At 33.8% G+C, this 24803-nt stretch overlaps 1 protein-coding gene across 18 annotated transcripts in view; it reads right to left on the reverse strand.

Annotated features, from left to right (window-relative positions):
• Window positions 1–24803, reverse strand: part of GTDC1 (glycosyltransferase like domain containing 1) — a 564348-nt gene that overhangs the window by 422133 nt on the left and 117412 nt on the right. For 7 of the 18 annotated variants that reach the window (XM_074302060.1, XM_074302046.1, XM_074302051.1 and 4 more), the window contains one exon: window positions 10804–10913. The exons of 8 other annotated variants lie outside the window; for them this stretch is intronic. The gene's annotated coding sequence lies outside the window, so the exon portion shown is untranslated. The remainder of the gene's footprint in view (window positions 1–10803; window positions 10914–24803) is intronic. 3 more of the 18 variants (XM_074302045.1, XM_074302043.1, XM_074302048.1) reach the window with 1 other exon arrangement.

Raw genomic sequence — 24803 nt, forward strand, 5'->3', positions numbered from 1 at the left:
TATAGGAAAGGAAAACGCTTGAGGAAAAAGTGGAATCTAGTGAAGGCTTTTTTTTTTTTTTTAAAGAACAGTGAAGATTTGAGCATGTTCAAAGGAAGGAACCAAGAAATAAGGAGAAATCAAAAATTAGGCAGAAAGGCAGACAGATAAATATACAGATAGATAGCTAAACAGACACAGATAGAAATAGACAGGCAGATAGAAAGACACAAAGACAGATATATAGACAGAAAGACACACAGACAGACACATAAAAAGACAGATAGGTAGACAGACAGAAAGACACAAGACAGACATATACAGACAGACAGTCAGATAGGCAGAAAGACACATAGGCAGATAGACAGATGGATAGACAGACACATATAATAAAAAATAGTTTCTCTTAAAGAAGTCAGGAGGGAATAAGATGAAGGGTACATGAGAGGGGGCAGCCTTGGCAAAGAGGAGGCCTACCTTACTGTCAGAGATTAGAAGCAAAGAGAAGGGAGGATCATATCAAGGAGCTGAAATGAAGAAGAGTGAGTTATGAATGAACGGCCTTAATTTTCTCAATAAGAAGTGAGGTCCTCAGTTGAAAGAAGAGGGAAGGAGAGTCATGAGAGACTTGGGAAGAGAAAGAACGTTTGGAATAGCTTCTCTGAGCAATGAGTTGAGAAACAAGAAGAAATAAAAGAACTGTTATTCTGAAATGAGAGCTCAGACTTCTATTCCAGTCTTCTATTTGAAGTTAAGCTCCCTAGCAAATATTCCTTTGGTATTCCAAGTGTTATTCCCTTGATGAGTTTAAGAGGTCTACATAACTAGATTTGCTGTCTCCATTTAGGTTAAAAACAGGAGAAAAAAAAAATTAACCATTTAAGTGAGCTTTGTAATCAGGGGAAAGTAATTTCCAAAAATCTAACAAGGGATCAGGAAGAAAAAGAGTAAATAAGGTAAAAACCTAGAGAAATAGAGGCATTTCCCTAAAGTACCACAAAGTCTTGAAGTTAGAGACACTAACCATAAACAACTGGGAGATCCATTTCATCATAATATCTATATGACATATTTCAGAAAAGTCAATCACATAGTAAGAAAATTTTTCAATTGCTATCAACATCAGAATATGGTCTTTAAAATAAAAACTTAAATTATTCAAAATACCAAGGGGAAAAAAGGAACTATAAGCATAATTGCATCAGGTTGATTGTTTGCTTGGTTTTTTTTTTTTGTTTGTTTGTTTTTTTAATAGCAATTCTTTTAGTTGGGATAAGATTGCTGTAATGTTATTATCTGATGAAGATTATTATCCAAAGATTAGAGAGCTCAGAGCACTCAAAATTCAATTCTAAGTTTAAAAAAGCTCAGATGCTCAACTTACACTAAAATCAAGTGGATCTGGGACTAATAGGTGGGGTAAGGAGAGATGTATCACTATTTTTAAGCATGACAGAGGACATATTATTAGCTACCTCTCTATTATAAGAAAAAGAGTCAATCTGATAATAATAGCCCATGGCCTGGCATTTTTAAATCCTTCAGCTATTTAGGAGTCAAACTCATAAGTGAAGAAAAGAGATTCATAGACAACTGTCTATGCTTTCTGGAGGGTCTGATGTTCACCACAATTCATGCAAAGGAAACACAGGATTGTCTAGTCTAACATGGCATGTAACTGCCTCCAAGTAAAAAGATAGCTAGAAATATCTCAAGGTTTCTTGATTGGAGCTATGGAGAACTATGACTTGCATCTATTTAGTATCTTTGCTTGTCACTGCAAAGTTATCTCTTTATCAACTGGTTTACCAAGGAGACATTCCATCGATATAAATATTTTGTCTAATGCTAGAGAGACCTTAGAACACACAGAATCATTCCTAGTGAACTGCCAAAGCTAAAGCTCAAACTTGGTTATCTTCATTATTTCTATGCCATGTAATTTGGAAACTTTGCAAATAATCTGTTTGAATAGAGCAAGGGGGCCCAGGAGTTAATTAATTTCCTATTTTTCTTCTAATCAGTGGGTATGCACAGTATATCTGGGATCATGAGCCCTTTTGCTGGAATAATTAATAGTCTTAGTTAATAAACAGTCTCTCTCATTTTAAAGAGAGAATATAACTTAGAATCCTTCCCAGGTGGGATATGGTTCATCAGTTTCCTTAAGGACTCGACTTCAATTACAACTAAATCAGTAAGGAAGGTGGATCATTCTTACTGTCACTCTGGAAAATCTTGATTTCTCTACTGGAAGGTTAAATTGATGACCAAATTCCATCCCAGAAGATAATTTTAATAAGTATAGTTTTGTCACAATGCTCAGTCAACTCTTTCACACCAATACATCTAAAGCATATTCAATTCTAAAAGATAATCATAGAAATTTATCTAAACTAACCAATCTTTCTCCAACTATATAGAATGAACTGCCAAATTTTAATTTGGCTTAAGGATCTAATGTTTATTAAATTAAAACATTAATAATGTGAGCATGAGAGTGACAGGAGTCAATGGACTCAAGGTTGCTGTAGTATGTACAAAGTTTTTTAAAAAAGCATTTTTAATCAGTAATATTAACTATTAAACAGTATTTGAATGGGATTGTGAGGGAAAATATCTTTTTGATTCCTCTGTTTATTTAACTCCTATCCTTTCACAAGGGAGAGAACTGAACCAATTATTTAGATTCTGACTAAGCCTCTGAAAATAGAAGTCCATTATATAACACCTGTGACTCCAAAGCTCAGCCAGAAATGCTAATAATTATTTTGTAAGAACCCCTTGAAAGACTCCTGAAAATTCAATATCAAGGGTCTGAATTTTCTTACTGGTGATTTAAAGGTATTCTAATCTGACAAGACTTCTTTAAATTTCAAAAATGCTTGCTCTTAAGGAAAAATGTTTGGTTTGATTGTGAAAACAATGGATGTCTCTTCTTCTGGACTGTCTCTTCTTTGTCTTTTCCTTCTAGATATTTACCCTTGAAATCTAAATGCCATAATTTTGTCTAACTTCCATCACACATTAATGTAAGCTAAGTGATCAAAATGTTAACTTTTTTCTAATTCCCTATATATTTTCTCAAATTGTCTTTATGAAATGAAGTCATTTCCTTAAATACTAAGGATGAAAACTTAAAAGTTTACAAAAAAAAAAAAATGCCAAGCCTTATTTAAAATTTTAAGTTGAACTTACAAGAACACCCACACACAGCTAGTCTAATGTCTCAAAGAGGCAAATAGTCATAAAAAGTGAAAAAGGAGAGAATTCCAAACTCTCTCCCTATAGAATGATTTGTTGAAAACTGAAAGGAGTGAAAGGCAATAAGGAAAAATTAATCTATATAAGTGTGGAAGGGAGAAGAAAAGGGAAAAAGAGACAAAAGAATTTGCCTAATTATAACATTATTTTAAGCTTATGGCACTGTGACACAGAAATCCCATTGCTAGCCACATACCAACAAGGAAGCAGACAAAAATACCAAGATATTTGTAACAACTCTTCGTGAGGCAGTAAGTGTGGAAAACAAGATAGATGCCTGTTGATTTGCTATGGATAATAAATGTGAAGTAACAAAATCTTCTTACTACAACACAAGAAACAATGAATATACAGAATTTTAAAATTCACCAAAGTCTTATGTGAACTAATATAGAGTGAAGTTCAAAAATCAAAATACCCTATAACTACAAAAAAAGTTAATGGAAAAAACTAAACTAAACTAATTAATTTACTTAATGATAATAACAAGCTCGGATCTGAAAAGGAGATTAGAAAATGTATCATCTTCCATTCTTTCCAGAGAATGGAAATACTAAAAATATTTTCATGAATATGTTTGCTAGTTACTAAACCCTTTTTCCTTCTCTCTATTTTTAATCTGTTTTAGAGGATGACTCTCCCTGGGTAAGATGAGGAAAGAAATATATTTCAAAATGAAAGTGGTATAAAAAAACAAAAGTTAGAAATAAAAAAGATTTCCAAAAGTTTATGGAAATGTTAGAGAAAGGTATGGAATATAAAAAGCTTTAAGACAGGAATTAAAGGTAGAATTTATAAAAATTCTTGTGTCAATCAAGAATTCTTTTATGACTATGGTATTCTTTTAGTATAAAGTACTTAAAGTAATTTGAATTATAAATAGCATATGTGTGTGTATGTGTGTGTGTGTGTGTGTGTATGAAATAGCCAAACTAAAACCATTCTTGTGGTTAAACAAGGCACAAAGGAAAAAAAAGAGAGAGAGAGAATCACCTTTCTCAACATCAAACTGGCTGATATTTGTATTACTTTGGATGCAACAAGTTATATTCAATCAATAAACAAGGATTTATTAAGTATATGCTGTATGCTAATTAAGCATGGTGTTTGTTGACCTCTTAGCCCACATAAAAAGCACAGTCAAGAAATAGGAAGTTATGCATTGAGAACAAGAAGCAAGAACAGTTTGATGAGGTTTAGAATTGGGGGTACCTAAATGAAATTAGGGTTAATCAAGGTCTAGTGTCAGGTTCCAGGTACAGGGAGTCAAATAGAGCTCCCCTGCAACCCCTTTGGATTTGGCACAAGGATAAGTAATTAAATGAGGTCTAGTAGCGGTGCAAGAGTCCCCTGTAAAGGAATTTACAGACCCGAAAACCTAGATTGATAAAAGAGGTTTATTATGGAGATTGGAAATAAAGTCTAGTTAGTAAAGTTGAAGGTAGACATAAGAGGGCACTGGAACCAGGGTGGTGTCAGGCATGGTGATGGCATGTTTTGACCCTCTGCAAAGAGAAAACTCCAACTTGGTTCTTTTATAATGAGAGATTTAGCTAAAGAGGCCTGTGGGTGGAGTCCCAGGTTGGCTCCTGGCTGGGTTTCAGCCAGGGTTAGAATTTGAATTGAATTGAGCCTTCCCCAAGCCAGATAACAAAGATGAAACTGTTTGTGCTTGGGGTGAAGTCCCTTCCCTGAAGCAGAGTAGAAGGAAGTTTTCTCCTTTAAAGATTTTTCAGTGTTTTGGGGTTTCCTCGTCATTCCCCATTCAAGCAGTTAAAACTTAAATTAATTTAAAGGAAAAAGACTTGGGGCAGTGTCTCTTATTGAGGCAGAATTGGAGATTTTCTCCAAGGATCTTCAGAGTTCTGGGGTCCCCTCTTCAAGTTAAGCATTGAGAACAGTTTACCTAAAGTAGAGTTTAGGATAGGGGAATAAAGTAAAATTAACCTGAAAAAAGAGGTTAGAACTAGATTGTGAAGAGATTTAAATGTCAAAAAGTTTGGGTCCTAAACACAAAGAGGATCCAGTCTTTCATGGAGACTCTAATTTATATTCCATAACTATAACCCACTAAATATTTTGGACAGTTATTTCAACTTGTACAGTAGACGATTTACCTATTTTACATATACTTGCAATAAAAACCATTTAACAAATGTCTGTACTAACTCAAATGAAAGAAAGCACATGGCCAAAGAAAAAAGTTAGAAGGAAACAGAAAAGCGGTATACCAAAAAAATTTTTTTAAATATTAACATGTTAAAACTCCATTCATTAATTACCCACTCATTCTGTGTGATGATTTGGACACTAGCTGGGCTTAAGTTTACCTGTGCACTATTAACAAAAGGTTTGCTTAGAAATTAATAAGATAAGCAGGATTAGAGAGAATATTTAGCCTACATAAGATAAACTATTCTTGAGTATTTAAGAAACTATTTTAGGTTGAAGATTTGCATACAAAAATATCTATTAAAAATCTAGGCCAGGCAGGACCCTGTATTAGTGAATAAGTGATGCTACAGGATAGCCCTTAGACAAAGTTATGAAGTAAGAAAAGTTGTTTTTTTTTTCCCTGTGCAAAAATCACAGGCTTTTTTCTCACTAGCTGAGGCTTTATTCCTTTCTCCCATTCCCTCCAATCAAACTTTATTGTCAGAGAAAGACTTAATAAACTGATACACAGCCAGATGCCATAAATGTGTGATAAAAGCAAATGGGTTACTTTTCCCAAGGGCATTTATGTTTAATAAAGAATTAACCCTGTAGCCTAAGGAATAAATCTCTACCTATAAACATTCCTGTATCTAATTTGGTGGCAAGGGTCTCTTAAAACTCTTGAAATTACATAACTTAGTGTCTGACCCTACAAGTATGCTAGTATTCAAAATGTATTTGAAGACCTGATGCCAAAATGTCAACGAGAGGAAAAAACCCTCTGAAACCCTCCCAAATTCCTGTACAAACAACTAGAAAACTACCTCAAAATGTATCTAGGAGCAGGGAAGCAGTTCCTATACATTAGGGCTTATTCCAGAACCAGTAATGAAGCCCCAACCTAGGGCTGGCTAACAGCAAGACTCCACCCTAGACCCAAGCCTGCTAACAGAGACTTCCCCACCCTGGGGGAAGCCAGCAACTAAGCCCCACACCCAAGAAAAGTCAACAGGAATCCCATTCACAACCCCCGCTATATGCCAGAAAAATAGCCTACTCTACAATGAAAGCAAACAGCTAAACTCTGAAGCCTGATGAAAGCCAACAATAAGATCCTGAGCCCCAGCATAAAAAAGCTTGGGACAGGACAGGACCAAAGCCCAACCCTCACATCTAAATCAGAAAAAAAGGCAGCAAAAATGAGAAAAAAAATTAACCTTAAGAAGTGACTATGGTGAAAAGAAAAGGCATAAAATTAAAAGACGGTGTCAAAAGAGCATATACATATAGTCTCAAAATAAAATGTAATTTAGTCTCAGGCCCAAAAAGAATTCCTAGAAGAACTTGAAAGGGATTTTAAAGAGCAAATTGGAGTAGAAGAAAAAGTGGGAAAAGAAATGAGAGTAATGCAAGAAAAATCATGAAAAAAAGAGTCAATAGCTTGGGGAAAGAGAAACAAAAATTTACCAAGAAAAATAATTCCCTAAAAAGTGAATTGGCCAATTAGAAAAGGAAATACAAAAGTTCTTTTAAAAAAAAAAAAATTTAGTTCCTTAAAAATTAAAATCGTGCAAGTGGAAGCTAGTGTCTCAATGAGATATCAAGATAAGATAAAACAAAATCAAAAAGTAAAAGAACAAAAATGTTAAATTATTCATTAGAAAAAAGATAAAAAACTAATCTAGAAGATTCAAAAGAGACAACAGAAAAGCTTTTGGAATATGTGAAAGCCATGATTAAAAAAAATAATAACACCTGGACATCTTTCAAGAAATTATCAAAGAAAACTGCCTTGATATATAAAACCAGAGGACAAAATAGAAATTGAAAGAATTCACTAATCACCATCTGAGAGAGATCCCAAAATGAAAACTCACAGGAAGATCATTGCTAAATTCCAGAGCTCACAGATTAAGCAGAAAACACTGCAAGCAACTAACAAGAAACAATTGAAATACAATAGAGGTACAGTCAGGAGTACACAGGATTTGACAGCTTCTATATTAAAGAACCAGAGGGTTTGGAATGTGATATAAAAGAAGGCAAAGGAGTTAGGATTACAACCAACAATCACCTTCCCAGAAAAAAACAAATATAATCTTTCAAAGAAAAAAAACAAAAAAACAAAAATGAATATTTAATGAAATAGAGGACTTGAAGGCATTCCTAATTAAAAGACCAGAGCTGAATTTAAAAAACAAAAAATCAAAACTCCAAATACAAGACTCTATGAAAATATAAAAAGGTAGAAAAGAAACAAGAAAGAAAAAAACATAAAAGTTCAATAGTTAAACTACTTATATTTCTATATTGTAAAATAAATACTGTAACGCTTAAGAAATATATTACTATAAGGGCAATTAGAAGGAGTATATATATATAGACAGAGGATTATGTATAAGGTAACTTTGATGGAATGATACCCAAAAATCAAATCAAATAAATGAGTCAGAAAAGAAAATTGCACTGGAAAAAGGAGGGGAAGAAATAGATTAGAGTAAAATTTCCAAAACAAAAGAGCTATAAAAGAGCGATTATAATTGAGGGAAAGGTGGTGGAGATATAGTGTAGAGCTTAAACCTTAATCTCATCAAAATTGAGTCAGAGAGAATAAAATAGAAACTAGGTTGGATATAGAACCCTATCCTACTCTATATAAAAGTAGAAAAGGAATGAAAAAAATAAAAGGGGAAAGGGAAAGTTATAGATAGGGGAAAATGGTAATCAGAAGTAAAACAACTATGAGGAAGGAAAAAATAGGAAATAAGGGGGAAAGGAGGGAAAACAAGGAGAAAATATCATGGAGGAAGTACACAGTTGTCATAATTATAAATGTGAACGAGATGAACACACCCATAAAAGGGAAATAGATAAAAAGGGGGATAACCAGAATCCTACAATATGTTGTTTACAAGAAGCCCATTTGAAGGAGAGATACACACAAGGTAAAGATAAGAGGGTTGAGCAGAATTTATTATGCTTTACCTGAAGCAAAAAAAAGCAAGGGTAGGAATAATTATCTCAGACAAAGGACTAATGATGAAACATACTATCTACCTCCAGACAAAAAACTGATATTATTTGAATTGAGACTAAAGCATGCTATTTTTCACTCCTTAAAAAAAAATAAAAAAAAAAAAAATTCAAGTCTTCTTGTTCAAAATGACCAATATGTTAAGTTATACACAATTTCACATATATAACCTATATTTGATTGCTTTCTATTTCATGGTGGTGGAGAGGAAGATGGGAAGGAAAGAATTGGGAACCAAAAACTTTAAATAAAAATGTTAAAAAAAAAAAAAAAAAGAGAGAGAAAGAAAAAAGTATTCACTCTAGTTCCATTCATTAACTCAAAAAAAATTCCCTGCTATTTGCATACAAATAATATGATGTTATATAATATATGACTATTTAACAAATATTAAATGGTAGCATAATATTAAGGAAATTTATTAAAAGGTAATTGCTAGGATATGGGATCCTGCCGAGAAAGTACAGAGGCCACCTTCATCTTTGGTGCACAATAAGTTTTCTGCCTTGTTGCAGAAACTCCCTTGTTGACCAAGGAGCAGTGATGCATAGCATGGGAAAGGGATTAGTCTGATGATCACAGCTAGTTGCTCGTAAGTAGGGATGCCTTGACAGACCCTCTCCTCTGTGAGCAGGTTGCTACAAGGCTGGACTGGCTCTCCTCCCATTGGCAGATATCATGCAAATACAAAGCCCACGAACTGCTTCTCTGAATGGTGATTGGGGATTGACTACTGTTCACACACTGATCACACTTACAAAAATGTATATCAACAAGGCTGTACAGCTTAATAAACTGGAGCTCTTCTCATACCCTATGAGTCTCGCCTCATTCATCTCACCTCTGAGAGCAAAGGGTTTATATACTTTGAGCACTCAATGAAGAACAGATAACAACTTGGCATAAAAACCAGCCTTGGAGTCAGAAGACCTGAGTTCATTTCTTATCTCTGACACAGAATGGCTATGTGATCCCGATCAAATCATCAAATCAACACATCTTAGTGTCACAGGTAATTCTCTAAGATTACAAATTACAGATATATCATCAGGTTGCTTTGGTAAAGGAAGTTTCTTCAACATGTTTCCTAAACAAATGAAATCAAAGTTCCAGTCCAAGGGGAAAAATAAAAAGTCAACTACAAAATTAAAGCATTTTCAAAATTTGAGCAATATACCTAATGCTTCTGTCCCCTAAGACATTTCCTCCGGTTTTCACCTGTTTTTTCAACAGGATAAAGAATTCCTATAGTAGAAACTCCTACTGATGTTCACTGGCACATATTTGTGACTTGCAATTTTAATGATGCCCAGAGCATTAAGACATAAAACGATTTGCCCAGGTCATATACTTATTATGTATTACAGTCAGAATTTGATCTTAGGTCTTCCTACTTCCGACACCAATTTTCCAGGCATTAACCATGAAATGGGAAAGTCACTTAAACTCTGTAGATAAGTCATTTAACATTTCTGTGTTTTAAGATACTTAGTTATAGACTACAAGATACATAGGAAAAGGGAGTTTCCATGCCAGTGAAATCACTAACGATTGATGTAATCATGTTATATAACTCAATATAAAAACCCTAATCTGGAAACTGAACTGAGAGATCCAGAAAAATGACAGCCAAGAACACTGGAATAAATAATCTATTTGTGAAAAGTAATCTCAGTGAAACTTCTTTAAAAACTAAATTTTAAGGAAATAAAATTCTACTTTAAAAAAAAATCAATAAATATAAAAAATAAGAGTTTAAACAAATCCATAATTTCATTTATTCAAAGGAGCAAGAAATAAACCAATTAATGTATTTTATAACTGTATTTTAATATAAATATTAACATTCAATACTAGGAACAATAATTCCTACTTTGGAGAAAATTCTCCATGTAGCTTTAAAAAAAAAAAAAAAAAAAAAACCACCAAACTTTTATTACATCCTGTTGATTTACTGTCCCAGAGCTTATGACCTCTAATATTAGTACTCTGACCCTACGGTAAACTTACAGATAGTTTATAGTCAGAAAAATGAGTTTTTACGGGTACAAGAGGGAATTTCTATTACAGTAAAGGCCATATCGTAACACTGATCTGATAACCAATTTCTTAGTATCAAAATACAGAATTAATATAGCTAGAAAAATAGCAAGGTGAACTGCACATATAAATTGCTATATAATTATGTAAATATGTGACATAGTATTTAGTCTTCTAACCCCTAACATAGGATTCTTGTACACAGATTTGTTAATGGTGGATTTAAAACATTTTAAAATTTCTAATTATTTTCAATGTCACATTGTGTTACATAGTTAGACAGTAGAAGAAGTAAAGATACAGGTTTATCTACTACAGGTTGTACTGACCTCCACTGGAATAGTGAAGTTTGAGTATTCCAACTCTTTCTTCTTCAAGGCTACAAAAGATCCTTACAATTCAATCTCTTGAGGCTTAAAATTCTAGAAGCAAGAATCTGCTAATGAGAAATAAAGAGGCTTTCTTATTAAGATATCTTTAAAAATTAAGTGGAACAATACAAATATTTTACTTTCATAGAGAAGTAACAATTCCTTATTTTTATTGCCTTAAAAAATTAACTTGACTCTGATAAAAGGGCTTCATATACTTGTATTCAAATTTAAAAGCAAATATTGATTTGAATTATATTTAACAAGTTTAAAGAAGAAAAACTTATTTTTTTTTCTTTGAGCATGATTTTTATGCTTTATTTTTTATTTTAAAAAATAGAATAAGAAAAAAAGAAAAATAGAAAAAGAATACAAATACAATGAAATAAAACAAAAAAGAACATAGTCATGTTCCTGGCAGATCAGGAAGGATTCAAAATATAAAACAACAAATTACGATTTCAAGAAAGTATATATATTAGTGTATACATATATATGTATAATTTATAATAAATCAACATATATAAATATAAATTATAATATTAGTATGTATATATATATATATTAGTAAAAAAAATTATATTCATTAGTGTCCATCTTTTCTTTACTTCCTTGCAAATCGTTCTTTTGTTCTTTGTGACACACCTTTATAACTATTTTTCTCCCCTTTCCTCCCCACCAAGCAGGCTATATACTTAAGAAAAGATATATTTATGTATAAATATGTAGATTATACATACACACATACACACCATCTCCCCCACCTTTTTCTTATCCTTCCTACTCTGTTTTAACTCTACTCCTTAACTTGCCTTGCTATTACTTAACCTCTCCTCACCCATGGATCCCTCCCTTGTCTTCTTCCCTCACTCTTTGCTTCCCTTTCCATTCATCCCGCCTGCTTTATTTCTTTATAGATTATGAAGGGTGTTATACCCTTCATGGGGTATATATGTAGTATTGCCTATTAAACTCATTCCCCATGTGAGTAGGTTTTCAAAACTATGAACCTTTCTCTACTCTCTATGTCTCTTTGTCTATTCTTCCTCTATACCTCATTTGTATAACATGATTACTATTTTTTACCTTAATTCTAATTTTTATTTTGAGCTATTCAGTTCCCACGTAAAAAATAAAAAACAAATACAAATTGTCCATGTTGAGTTTCTTGAAATAATTGGCTCTTATATTTTAAATTTTCTATTAAGTTCAGGTTTGGTTGAAAGAAAAATCTGAAAATCTGCAAGTTTGTTGCAATATTATAGATAATTTTGTTGGATATGATATTTTTGGCCACAGATCTAGTTCTTTTGATTGTTGGTACATATGATTTCAGGATCTGAAGTCTTTTATTGTAGCTGCTGCTAAGTCCTATAGGATTCTAATTGTGGCTACAGTGTATTTGTATTGTTTTTTTCTTCTTTCTTGCAAAATTTTCTCTTTATCTTTCAAATTTTGGCAATAATATTCCATAAAGGATCACTTTGAAGTGGTGATTGGTGGATGTTTTTCTATTTCTATTTTTCCTTCATATTCTATCACTCCAGGACAATTTTCTCGGATTATTTCTTGCATTATTGTGTCAAGGTTCTTTTTTTGGTCACAACTTTCTCAGGCAGTCCAATTATTCTTACATTTTTTTTCTTCTTTATCTGTTCTCCACATCTGTCATTTTTCTTATATTTCACATTCTATTCTATTTTTTTTTCCTTTATAATCTGTTTTGTTATTTCTTGGTCCCTTATAGCTTCACTAGTTTCCTCTTGCCCAATTCTAATTTTCAAAGTATCTCTTTTTCTAGTTGGTTAATTTTTTTTTTTTTAGTAATCTTATTTTTTTTTTTTAGATTTTTTTTTTTTGTTTATTTTTTAGTTTTTCCTCAATGTTTCTCATATGATTTTTAAATTTTTTTAAGTTCTACAAATTCTCTCTGGACAGAGAGCCATTTCACACTACCCTTTGGGGTAGAAGGTTTTTTCTTTTTTTTTTTTTTTTTACTTTAGTGTCCTCCTTTGAAGATGAACCCTGGTCTTCCCTCTTCTCATAATAAGTTTCTATGGTGGGATTCTTTCTTCTTTGTCGGTTAATTTTTTTTTTTTTTTTAATAATAGGCATTAGTATAAGCACCTCTAATTGAGGGGTGGGTGCCTCAATCTACCCTTCAGGTCTCCCCTTTGGCCTGGTACCCCAAACTAGGAGCTCCACTCTCCAGAAGTGCCTCTGCATTTCCTCAATGTGCTGGTTCTTTCTTGCCCAGGGCTACATCTCAGCAGCACAACGGGGCATGGCATTCCCAATCAGCCAAGGTTCCCTCAGTCTTCCCAGACTCAGACCTAGACTTCACAGACAATTCAGGTGAAAGTTCCTGTGGTTCCAACTAAAGTTCCAGCCACAATAAGCTAGCCCCCGGGCTACTCACTAAATAATTCTAAAGAACTAACCTAGGGGTGTTTGTACCTCACTGGGTTAAACCCCAGCCTGGTGTCTTTATTCAGATCTCAGACAGTATCAAGAGGACCTTGTTCTCCCCCAAATCTTCTTGATTCTTCACTATTCTATGTTCACCCTAAGACACAAATTTGTTTGATTTGAGAGAGAAATCTGGAGGGCTTGAAATTTACCAACTCACTCCGCCATCTGCACAGAATCCTCCTGAGCAATATTAAGATTTGGATATTCAATATTTGAAATCAGCAGATTATCAGTTTTTACAGGTCAATAAAGATACTTCTGCTGTCAATGACATTTTCATCCTGCTCAGTAGTGCTGAAAGCTAATGACCTAGATGGTTGTGAATAAGACCATCACTGCTTTATTAAGAATCCTGGTCCAAAAAGTTTACTAATACATGACTTATGAAACCCTTATACATTCATAATTCTTATATGACAGCAATCACCAGCAGCATACCCAATATCATTCTCACAATTGCCTCACCCTTCCTAGTGGAGATGGAAAATGTGGCCTATTGTAAAGGCTGAAACTCTGAGTTGGTGTACTGGAATCAGACAACCAAGCACTTAAGGTTAATTACCTATTGGACACTGATTCTATAGCATATGCTTGGAAAATGGCCCTTCCTACTATTCCATGCTGGCTCAATCTTTTGGTGTATACAGATAATAGTAGGAGGGATTAGGGGGTGGAATAAGACAAGCCAGAGTCACTTTGGCTTTGAACAAGAAGGAGAGAGGAGGTTGTAGAGAGCTTGTGGAGTTTTCGTCCATCTCCTTTACTTCTCCCCCTGAAGACCAAGGCTTTTGCTGATCCTGACTCTGGCTGACCCTGAGATCAACAGGGAGCTAGCTCAGACTTCACATTTGGTGACCAATGTGTGAACCAAGGACCCTAATTTCACTGAAGAAGTCCTCAATGATCAGGAAATAGGGTATTTTAATAGACAAACAGGGATCTTACTTTGTTAAGAGCTAAACTATTAACTTTCCTTTTCTAGCTGAAATGTGGCAGATATTAGGAAAAGATTGTGCCCCATCCCCAGCTCCAGCCCCAGCCCCAGCCCGAGGAGGCGCTATAGAGAGCATGCTTAAGTTGATCAAGGGACAAGGCTTACTTGTAACTTGGGAGAAAATCTCTGGACTCTTGGGTAGATTAGAACACATGCCCCCTTGATTCTTAAAGGAAGAAGATATAGGGGCAGATAATAGCAAACTAGTAGGAGATCAACTATGTGAATACTACAATGATAAAGATCCTCATTCATTTTCCAAGCAATCATTCTATATATACAACAAAATACAATTGGCCTTAAAGAATCCTGCAAGTTATAGAAAAAAGAAAAGTTTTAAGAACAGCCAGATGAAGAAGAGTGAGGAAAAAGAGGAAGACAAAGGACAGATTAATGGCAATATCACCAAAGGGCATGAGGACTTAAGTGAACTTAAAGGGCTTGGTGATTCTCTCTCTCACAGCCCAGGTTCAACTCCACCTATGGAGCAGGTCCTTGACACAGCCCCATCAACTTCACCTTCAAGGATGGAGGGAGGAGGAGTACTGGGAGGGACAGTGATACCACCAGCACCTCCCCCCCATCAATCACTCCCTCCTATGACTAGATTGCAAAAGGCACTACTTAAAGCCACAGAAGGCCAGGATTTAGCTGATTTGAGAAAAGAAATGTATATGATGATAAAACAGTTTAACTCTTCAGGTCAAGAAAATAGAAGATATTTTCTTTTGGATCTAGAAATCCCCAAAGACCTGAAAAAGGCTTGTACTCTCTATGGGGTTACATCAGCTTATGTTAAGATGTTATTACTGAATTTGGCTTATGAAGTCTTAACCCCTAGTAACTGGAAATCTATAGCAAGGACAAGCTCAGAACCTGGACAAAACTTGTTGTGGCTTTCTGAATATAGTGAGCTCTATAGGATACAAGCCCAACAAAATAGTCATAGTAGAGTTAATCTTCCAATCACCTATGACCAACTAACATGTGTAGGTTCTTATGCAAACATTTCAGTACAGATTAATTACCCCTTAGCAGCATATGAGCAAATTGCTACTGCTGCTATCAAAGCATGGGCTTTTCTCCCCAATGAAAATGACAAGGGAGAGGCCTTCACAAAAACTGCACAAGAGCCTTTCTATCTCCATTTAGTTTTCTCCAAAGATCTATCATACCAACTTTTCTAGTTTTCTATTTACCTCTTTAACTTCTTTATTATTTCTTTTGTGGTTTGATTTATCTAGTTCTGAAAGTACAAGGTTGAGATCTCCTACTATTTTAGTTTTGCTGTCTATTTCTTCTTGAAGCTCTCTTAATTTCTTTAAGAATTTAGATGCTACAGGACTTGGTGCATATATGTTTAATACTGACATTGCTTCATTATCTATGTTATCCTTTAGCAAGATATAATGTCCTTCCTTATTTCTTTCAGTTAGATCAGTTTTTGCTTTTCTTTGAGCCAAATGAGTCCTTTGCTGATTTTGTGGGAGGTTTGCAGATAGCTATCATACTTTCTTCTCAGCAGTTTATGGAACCTATACAAAAAACGACCATATATTAGGACATAAAGGCCTCAAATTCAAATGTAGAAAGGCAGAAATAGTAAACGAATCCTTTTCAGATCATGATGCAATAAAAATTACATTCAATAAAAAGCCAGGGGAAAACAGACAAAAAAATAATTGGAAACTAAATCTCATCCTAAAGAATGATTGGGTGAAACAGCAAATCATAGACACAATTAATAATTTCATCCTTCACTTCCCCAGAGGTAGCCATCTTGATCTCTGCTGGGAAAACTGTAAATTAGTATGGCAGAAACTAGGCATTGATCCATACTTAACATTATATACCAAGATAAGATCAAAATGGGTTCATGATTTAGTAATAAAATACGAGATTATAAATAAATTAGAAGAACATAGAATAGTTTACCTCTCAGACTTGTGAAGGAGGAAGGAATTTGTGACCAAAGAAGAACTAGAGATCATTATTGATCACAAAATAGAAAATTTTGATTATATCAAGTTTAAAAGCTTTTGTACAAATAAAACTAATGCAGACAAGATTAGAAGAGAAGCAGTAAATTGGGAAAATATTTGTACAGTTAAAGATTCTGATAAAGGCCTCATTTCCAAAATATATAGAGAATTGACTCTATAAGAAATTAAGCCATTCTCCAATTGATAAATGGTCAAAGCATATGAACAGACAATTTTCAGATGATGAAATTGAAACTATTTCCACTCATATGAAAGAGTGTTCCAAATCACTATTGATAAGAGAAATGCAAATTAAGACAACTCTGAGATACCACTACACACCTGCCATATTGGCTAAGATGAAAGGAAAAAATAAAGATGCATTGTTTGTAAAGTCATGAAAGAATCCAACCATTCTGGAGAGCAATCTGGAATTATGCCCAAAAAGTTATCAAACTGTGTATAGCCTTTAATCCAGCAGTACTACTACTGGGCTTATATCCCAAAGAGATATTAAAGAAGGGAAAGGGACCTGTTTGTTCCAAAATGTTTGTGACAGCCCTTTCTGTAGTGGCTAGAAACTGGGAAATGAATGGATGCCCATCAATTAAAGAATGGTTGGGTAAATTATGGCATATGAATGTTATGGAATATTATTGTTCTGTAAGAAATAACCAGCAGGATGAATATAGAGAGGCTTGGAGAGACTTACATGAACTGATTGTAAGTGAAATGAGCAGAACTAGGAGATCGTCATACACTTTAACAACAATACTGTATGAGGATCAATTCTGAAGGAAATGGATATCCTTGGCAATGAGAAGATCCAATTCCGTTCCATTTGATCGGTGATGAACAGAACCAGCTAAACCCAGAGAAAGCACATTGGGAGATGAATGTGGATTGCTTGCATTTTTGGTTTTCTTCCCAGTTTATTTTTACCTTTATAAATCCAATTTTTCTTGTATAACAAGAGAACTGTATAAATATGTACACATATATTGTATTTAAGATATACTTTAACATGTTTAACATGTATGAGACTGCCTGCCACCTAGGGGAGGGAGTCGGGGTAAGGAAAAGAAAAGTTGGAACAGAAGTGATTGCAAGGGACAATGGTGAAAAATTACCCATGCATATATTCTGTCAATAAAAAGCTAATTTTTGAAAAAATTAAAATTAAAAAAAATTTTTTAAAAGAAGTAAATGAGTAAGAACTCTTCTTCTCAGGACTGTTTCTGAATATTAAAAAAATTATTCCTTTATTTTCTGTGATTGTTAACTACTCAGATAGAAAATTTGAGTTGCACTTATCTGAGTATATTTCCTGCTTAAAGATGAATTCTACTTTTGCCCAAACTGCTTTAGTAATTAAGATACTAATATCACTACCATCATGAAAAAGGAGTAATTTGTGAGAAATCACATAACACATAATGAATAGAACACAAGAGATGGTGGACAACTGTCATTGTCCACCAAGGATATCATGAGAGACATAGATTTAAATTGCAGTTCATTAGCAAGAACTCTATATTAATGAAAGTATTGAGATATTGGACCATACTACAAAAGAAATATTATTCCCTTTAGAAAATTTCAAGGAATGGTTCAAATAACTTTCTTCCAGGACAGTTAAAAGCAATTCTGCCTCAAGGCAAGGAGATGTAGAAATGACTTCTTGGTATCCTGTGATTTTATATACATGTCTATGTTCTACATACATGTCTATTTGGATGATTGTATAAAAAGAAGAAACTGTCATTCTAGGAAAAACTTTCAAAAATGCTAAAATGCCAACTAAGATGGCATTTTACTTAATATGCTCTTAGTTATAAGATGTTATAATAAAAATTATATCTTCTTCAGAAATATATACAAAATAAAAATATCACAAAATTGCTTTTTTTTTTTCTGTGAATGAAATTAAATGTGTATTTTTCATGAACTTAGGATAGTCTCTGTAGAACAAGAATTAGGAAAAAACTTTGTTTAACCAAAAGCCTGAGAATACTATGTTGAATGGAAATTCTTTGTTTATTATTAATTCAAAGTATTAATCTTATAACAAACAACTGATTTCCTACTAACATTCTTCCCTAAGCAACTTACTGAAAACTATCAAATAAAATTTTAATTAAAGATATTTGACTCAAAACTTAAAACCTTCTTCACAGATTTTCAGACACTAGAAAAAAACAGTCTTATTTAACAATGGCACATTTGCAATAGCACCAAACTAGAAGCATTCTAGTGGTCACAGAGCCTGAAAAGTTCATGCTGATTGTATCACTAAAGGAATGCCTCAATTCAATTGTCACTGATTAAGCACTTTCTGTATCCAAAATACTATGTCAGGTGCTATGAAAGATAACAAATTTCTATATATGACATCTTTTCTTGGTGACCTTATGTTCTAATAGGGAAATGTGTCATATACATAGTTATAAAAGAAAATAATAAATATTTTCTACTTGTGCTCCTCACCACCTCTGTGACAAGCCACTTAATCTTTTGTGTCCTTAGTTCATCTATAAAATGAAGAAACTATAGAGAATGGATTGTATCTTCTAACTTTATATCTATTATGCTATGATGAAGCTCGCTACATTTTTACCTATACTTTGCCTTTTTTTCTTATTTGAACTGGATACTTCTTTGTTCCTTGGAACATGCTCTCACATACCTATGCATTAGTATGTTCTTTCTTTTACCTAGAATGAATCCATCCCCATTTTTAAAAATATAACTCAACTGTGACTTCCTCCATGAAGATTTTCTTTATTCCATCTCTTACTTGTAATGATGACCTTTTCAGCTTTAGACTTCCTATAGTACTTTGTTTTGAAACTCTCCAGTCCACTTCATAGCTACAATTGTTAGGGGGAAAGAGAGTAGGGTTAATTTGACATCTTGGGTTGAACACATTTGGAAATATGAAAAGTGAGAAAAAAGTAAAATTTTACACAAAGGTTTTAGAGGTGTGAGACTAAGGAAATAATGAAATAATTAAGTCTGACTTGGAGTGATTTTTAGGAGAAAATTAACAAGTTCAGTTTAGTACATGTTGAATTTTCAGTGCCAAAAGGATATCCAGATAAAAATGTCCTTCAGAATTTTCAGGGCCAGATGAACTTACAAGTGAATTCTACCAAACATTTAAAGAAAAATCAATTTCAATACTATATAAACTACTTGGAAAAACAAGTGAAGGAGTCCTACAAAACTCCTTTTATGACACAAATAGGATGGTGTTACCTAAACCAGGAAGAGCTTAAACAGAGAAAGAAAAGTTTAGACCCATTTCCCCAATGATTAAAATGATAGAAAAATTCTAAAAAGCAAAACAACCCAAAAATCCCAGCAAAGCAATTACAGCAATTTATCATTAGGAAAATACACTATGACCAGGTGAGATTTATACAGGAATACATATTACAGAAATATAATATTAGGAAAACTATCAGCATAACTGACTATATCAAAAACAGAATCAACAGAAATCATATGATTATCTCAATAGGTTCAGGAAAAACTTTTGACAAAACATAGCACCCACTCTTATAAAAAACACTCCAGAGCATAGGAATAAATGGAGGGGAAAAAAATGTGCTTCAGGAATTTGGAAATACAGATTCGTTGTTCAGAAAAGAGATAAAAACAAGTTAAAGATTCAGGAGTGAGCTGATTGAAGGTGTAGAGGAATTGCAATCTGTGATGGTAGGGGGAAGACTTACAACAAATACTAAAATACTAAATAATATATACATGAAGTAAAATTTACTATGAAGTATATTCAGAAGAAAGGCACTAATACATTGTTGTCCTATATTGGGAGAGTGGAGGAACATAGGAGTGAGATCACAAATTAGGAGCCAGAAGGGACCTCAGAGGCCTTCATGGAAGTTATTATTTGCCCAAGTTAACATAAGTAGTAAGCTATAGAGGGAGGTTCTGAATTTAATTCCTATGACTTCTGAGCCAATATACTTTTAATTGTATCATACTGCTACCCCTAACAGTGGTGGGTGGACTAATTGGGAGAAAACCTTCTATGGAGGTAAGATATATATCCATTCTTTCTCAGCACAAGAATAGAAAATTATTCAAAGAGTTTATTTTAGCCAATGAATAATTTGCCTATAAACATATCCAAGTTGCCCTTATTCTATAAAAATTTTTAATTGTGTTCATCTGCTTAACCTATTATCCTACCTCTTCTTACCTTTTTAATCACTTCTGAGTAGCTTGTAATCTTACTTGACAGTATCTATCACTCTGTCACCTAAGTCACCTATTTAATGGGAGTAATGATCTACAATTCTCATCCTTCCTGACCTCTCTGCAGCAATTAACATTTGTGACTAACTTCTCCCAGATCATCTCTCCTCCCTAGATTTTCAAGATCCAGTTGTTTGGTTGTCCTATTTGTCCAGGTCTCCTTTGCTGGATTAGCATTCATTTCTTAACTTATAAGGTCCATCTTGGACCCTCTCATTTTCTCCTTAAACACTGCCTTCCTCATTTCATCAGCTACCTTAGGTTTAATTGTAATCTCTATGTAGATAACTCCAAGCTCTATATATTATAGTCCTAGTACCTTTCCTTTCAAGTCATCACTACATACCTATCAGACATTTCCCATTCAACTTCATGAAGAAAGCTTAAACTCAGCATGTCCAAACAAAATCATTATCTTTACTCCCAAATCCACCCTCTAACTACCTTCTCTATTTCTGTTAAGAATAACTACTACAGATTTGAAAAATCTGAGTCATCCCCAACTCTGCATTCTCTCATATCCCCCATATCCAACCAATTGCCAATTGTCCACTGGCATCTCCTCGATATCTTTCATACTCATATCCTTCTTTCTAAGTCAAAGTACAACTTCCCTAATTCAGATTCTTATCACTTCACACATGGTAATAGCTTCCTAACTGGTCTCCCTGCCAAGATTCACAACTCTCTAATTCATCCTCTATCCAGGTGTTCAAGTCAGATTCCTAATGCATAGATCTAATGTCACTCCCCTGCTCAAGTAACTCAATGGTTCTCTATCACAAATAAGATAATACAAATTCTACCTTTTAGCATTTGAAGACCTTCACAAACTGACTGTAGCTTATTTTATAGACTTATTATATATTACTTCCATCTATAAACTCTAAATATTAAGAATCAGACTAATACCTGTTCTTCCTATAGAAAATAGCATTTCCTGCTTCTTCATCTTAGCACAGAAAACCCATTCCTAGAATGTGGCAATCTTCACCATCTTATAATCCCTTGTTGCTGTTGTTCAGTCATTTTTTTTTTAGTCATGTCAAATTCTCTGTGATCCCACTTGGAGTTTTCTTGCTAAAGAAACTGAAATAATTCCAGAATTAACTCAGGAAAATAAGTCTTCTGACTCCAAACCCTACACTCTATCCAATACATCACCTAGCTGCCCCTTATGATTCCTAGCTCTCTTCAAAGTTCAACTTCCACACCACCTTTAAGAGCCCTTTCCCTCCTCAGCTATTAGTGCCTGCCCCAAATATTTTGTATTTATCTCCTATATACTTTGTATTTGCTTTTAAGTGTATATGTTGTCCTCCTGATAGAACTGTAAGTTTCTCAAGGGCTGGGACATTTTGTTTGTTTGTTTTTAAACACTAGTAGATAGCATAGAACCCCTTTTTTGCTTTTTTGAAGTTTTGTTTCACATAAATAAGCAAAGTAAACAGTGTGTATTGACTTCTTAATTCAATAATAACCAAGTCAAATGTTTTAACAACTCAAAATACTGACTTTGGGTCAAAAACAATAAAAATGGGCATTAATTTTTGAACAAATATATAATTGTTCAACTTGGTATTGACCTATGAAGAACAGAAAAGATGAAACTTCTTCAGGTTCAGAAAAAGATATTACAAGTTCTGTATCTCACAATAAAAAGTTTTGAAGTAGATAGAAATTTTAGTAAGATAATTTTACAATGAAGAAATAATACTGAGTCAAATCCAAGTGACTAGCCCACAACTCCACAGCCAATCGAAACTGTCTATTTCTTTCCATAGTACTATAAGGTAATAAGGCAACATCAACTGCTCCAGTAATAATAAATGTCTATTTTTCTTCTGCCATATTTGTAGGTAATTAGACTGATGAAAAGATATTCTATCTAGTTTCTAAATTCTACTTCCATTGCAACCAAAAATGGACATTATACATGATAGAGAATGGTACTATCAACATCATGGTAATGAAGAGAAGAAACAAGTCTTCCAAGAGTTAGTATTCTTTGTCTTTTTTTCTCATATTCCCTCCTGTTTGATTCTTATTCCAGCACTCTATCAAAAGAACAAACTGGGAAATTGTTGTTTAAAACATAAGAAATGTTTCATTTTGGAACATAGGATAGTTTACCTCTCAGACCTGTGGAAGAGGAAGGAATTTGTGTTCAAAGAAGAACTAGAGATCATTATTGATCACAAAATAAAAATTTTGATTATATCAAATTAAAAAGCTTTTGTACAAGAAATGTTTCATTTTGCCATATGGTCAATCAATGAGGGGGCAGCCATGTGGCCCAGTGGATAAGAGCAGTAAATCTGAAATCAGAAGATTCAACTTCCTGAATTCAATTGTGTCCTTAGTCACTTAAGTAGCTGTGTAACCTGGACAAGTTACTTAGCCCATGTGTTTCAGTTTCCTCATCTGTAAAATGACCTGGAAAAGAAACTCACAAACCACGGCAGTATCTTTGCCAAGAAAACCCCAAATGGAGTCACCAAGGATTGGGAATGATTGAAACATCTAAACAATAACCATCAACAAGCATTTATTAAGCAATTCCCATATGCCAGGCCCTATGATCAGCATCAGGAATACAAAGAAAGGCAGAAACAGAACCTGTCTTCAAAGGACTCATTCTAAAGGTTTTTTTTTTTTTTTTTAGCAATTTGCAAATGACTATGACTATAGAAAGTATCTTGAACAAAGGGCAGGTAATCTCAGAGGGAAGGCATTAACTAATATTAACGACCAAGAAAGGATACTTGCAGGAAGTGGACTTTTGTTGTAATTCCTTCTACATTCTTGAAGAGGAGGAATTACAAGTCACCAAGGATAATGTCTTGGCTTATGAGTGAACTGGATTTAAGTGAGGCAGAGTTGGTACACAAGTCATCAACATCACTCTCTCCTCCAGTGTTATCTGAGTCAGTGGCAAGACATAAATCAGAATGACCAGACATGGTCCCAGATGCAATAGGAGGCAGATTAAGACTGAAAGGAAGCCAGGGAAGTCAGGGGATGAAGTGAAGAGGAAGAATATTCCAGGTATAGAGGACAGCCATTGAAAATACAGATGATTTATTATCACCAAGTTTGACTATAATTTTGTGTCATCATTGGTCTAGGTACAATGCTTAGTGTGTAGTTTAAGTAAAAAAAAAAAAAAAAAAAAAAAAAAAAGGTTAGATTTTTAAACTACTATCATCTCCTTCCTTTCTTTCACTTCCAAATTTCTTGAAAAAAAAACTTACCTAAACAAATGCTTCCTTTTCAATATGATTTCCCTCATGTCCTTATTATAGAACTGAAATTGTTCCCTCAGTAATTACTAGTAACTTCCAAATACTCAAACACAGTGCTCTTTTTTTCTACATTCATTCTCCCTGTCTCATCTTTCTGTGGAATCTGGCACTGTTAACTTCCTTCTTGTTCCTGGATGCTCTTCCCAGCTTCGGAAATATGACTCTCTGCTAATTTTTTTCCTTAATATCTCTAACTCCACTTTCTTTGTCTTCTCATTTTTTTACACATATTTTCAGTTATACATTAAAGCTGATGTGAACCACAATCTTTTTTTTTCTTCTAATTAAACTAGTTCTTGGCCATCTCATTAATTCCATACAAAGTGAACCAAGTGTCAGAAGAATTGGGGCAACACATTCAAATAAGATCTTTATAAAACCTTCATTCCAAGTTTACCAGTCCTCTGCATGATACTGTTTTAAATAGACCAAAATTGAATTATTGGTAAATTTTATTAAGATGTGGTAAATCTAAAATGGGAAAAGAAACAGACAACTGCAAGACAACTAAGCTTTGTGATTAAAATTTAAGGCTTTTAGGGACCTGTATGTGCCACAATGTTTGTGGCAGCCCTTTTTGTAGTGGCTAGAAACTGGAAATTAAATGGATGTCCATCAATTGGAGAATGGTTGGGTAAATTATGGTATATGAATGTTATGGAATATTATTGTTCTCTAAGAAATGACCAGCAGGATGAATACAGAGAGGCTTGGAGAGACATACATGAATTGATGCTCAGTGAAATGAGCAGAACCAGTAGATCATTATACACTTCAACAACAATACTGTATGAGGATGTATTCTGATGGAAGTGGATATCTTCAACAAAGAGAAGATCTAATTCAGTTCCAATTGATCAATGATGGACAGAATCAACTACACCCAGAGAAAGAACACAGGGAAATGAATGTGGACTACTTGCA

This window comes from Sminthopsis crassicaudata, chromosome 3 (assembly GCF_048593235.1).
Source record: "Sminthopsis crassicaudata isolate SCR6 chromosome 3, ASM4859323v1, whole genome shotgun sequence".
Taxonomy (NCBI): Eukaryota; Metazoa; Chordata; class Mammalia; order Dasyuromorphia; family Dasyuridae; genus Sminthopsis; species Sminthopsis crassicaudata.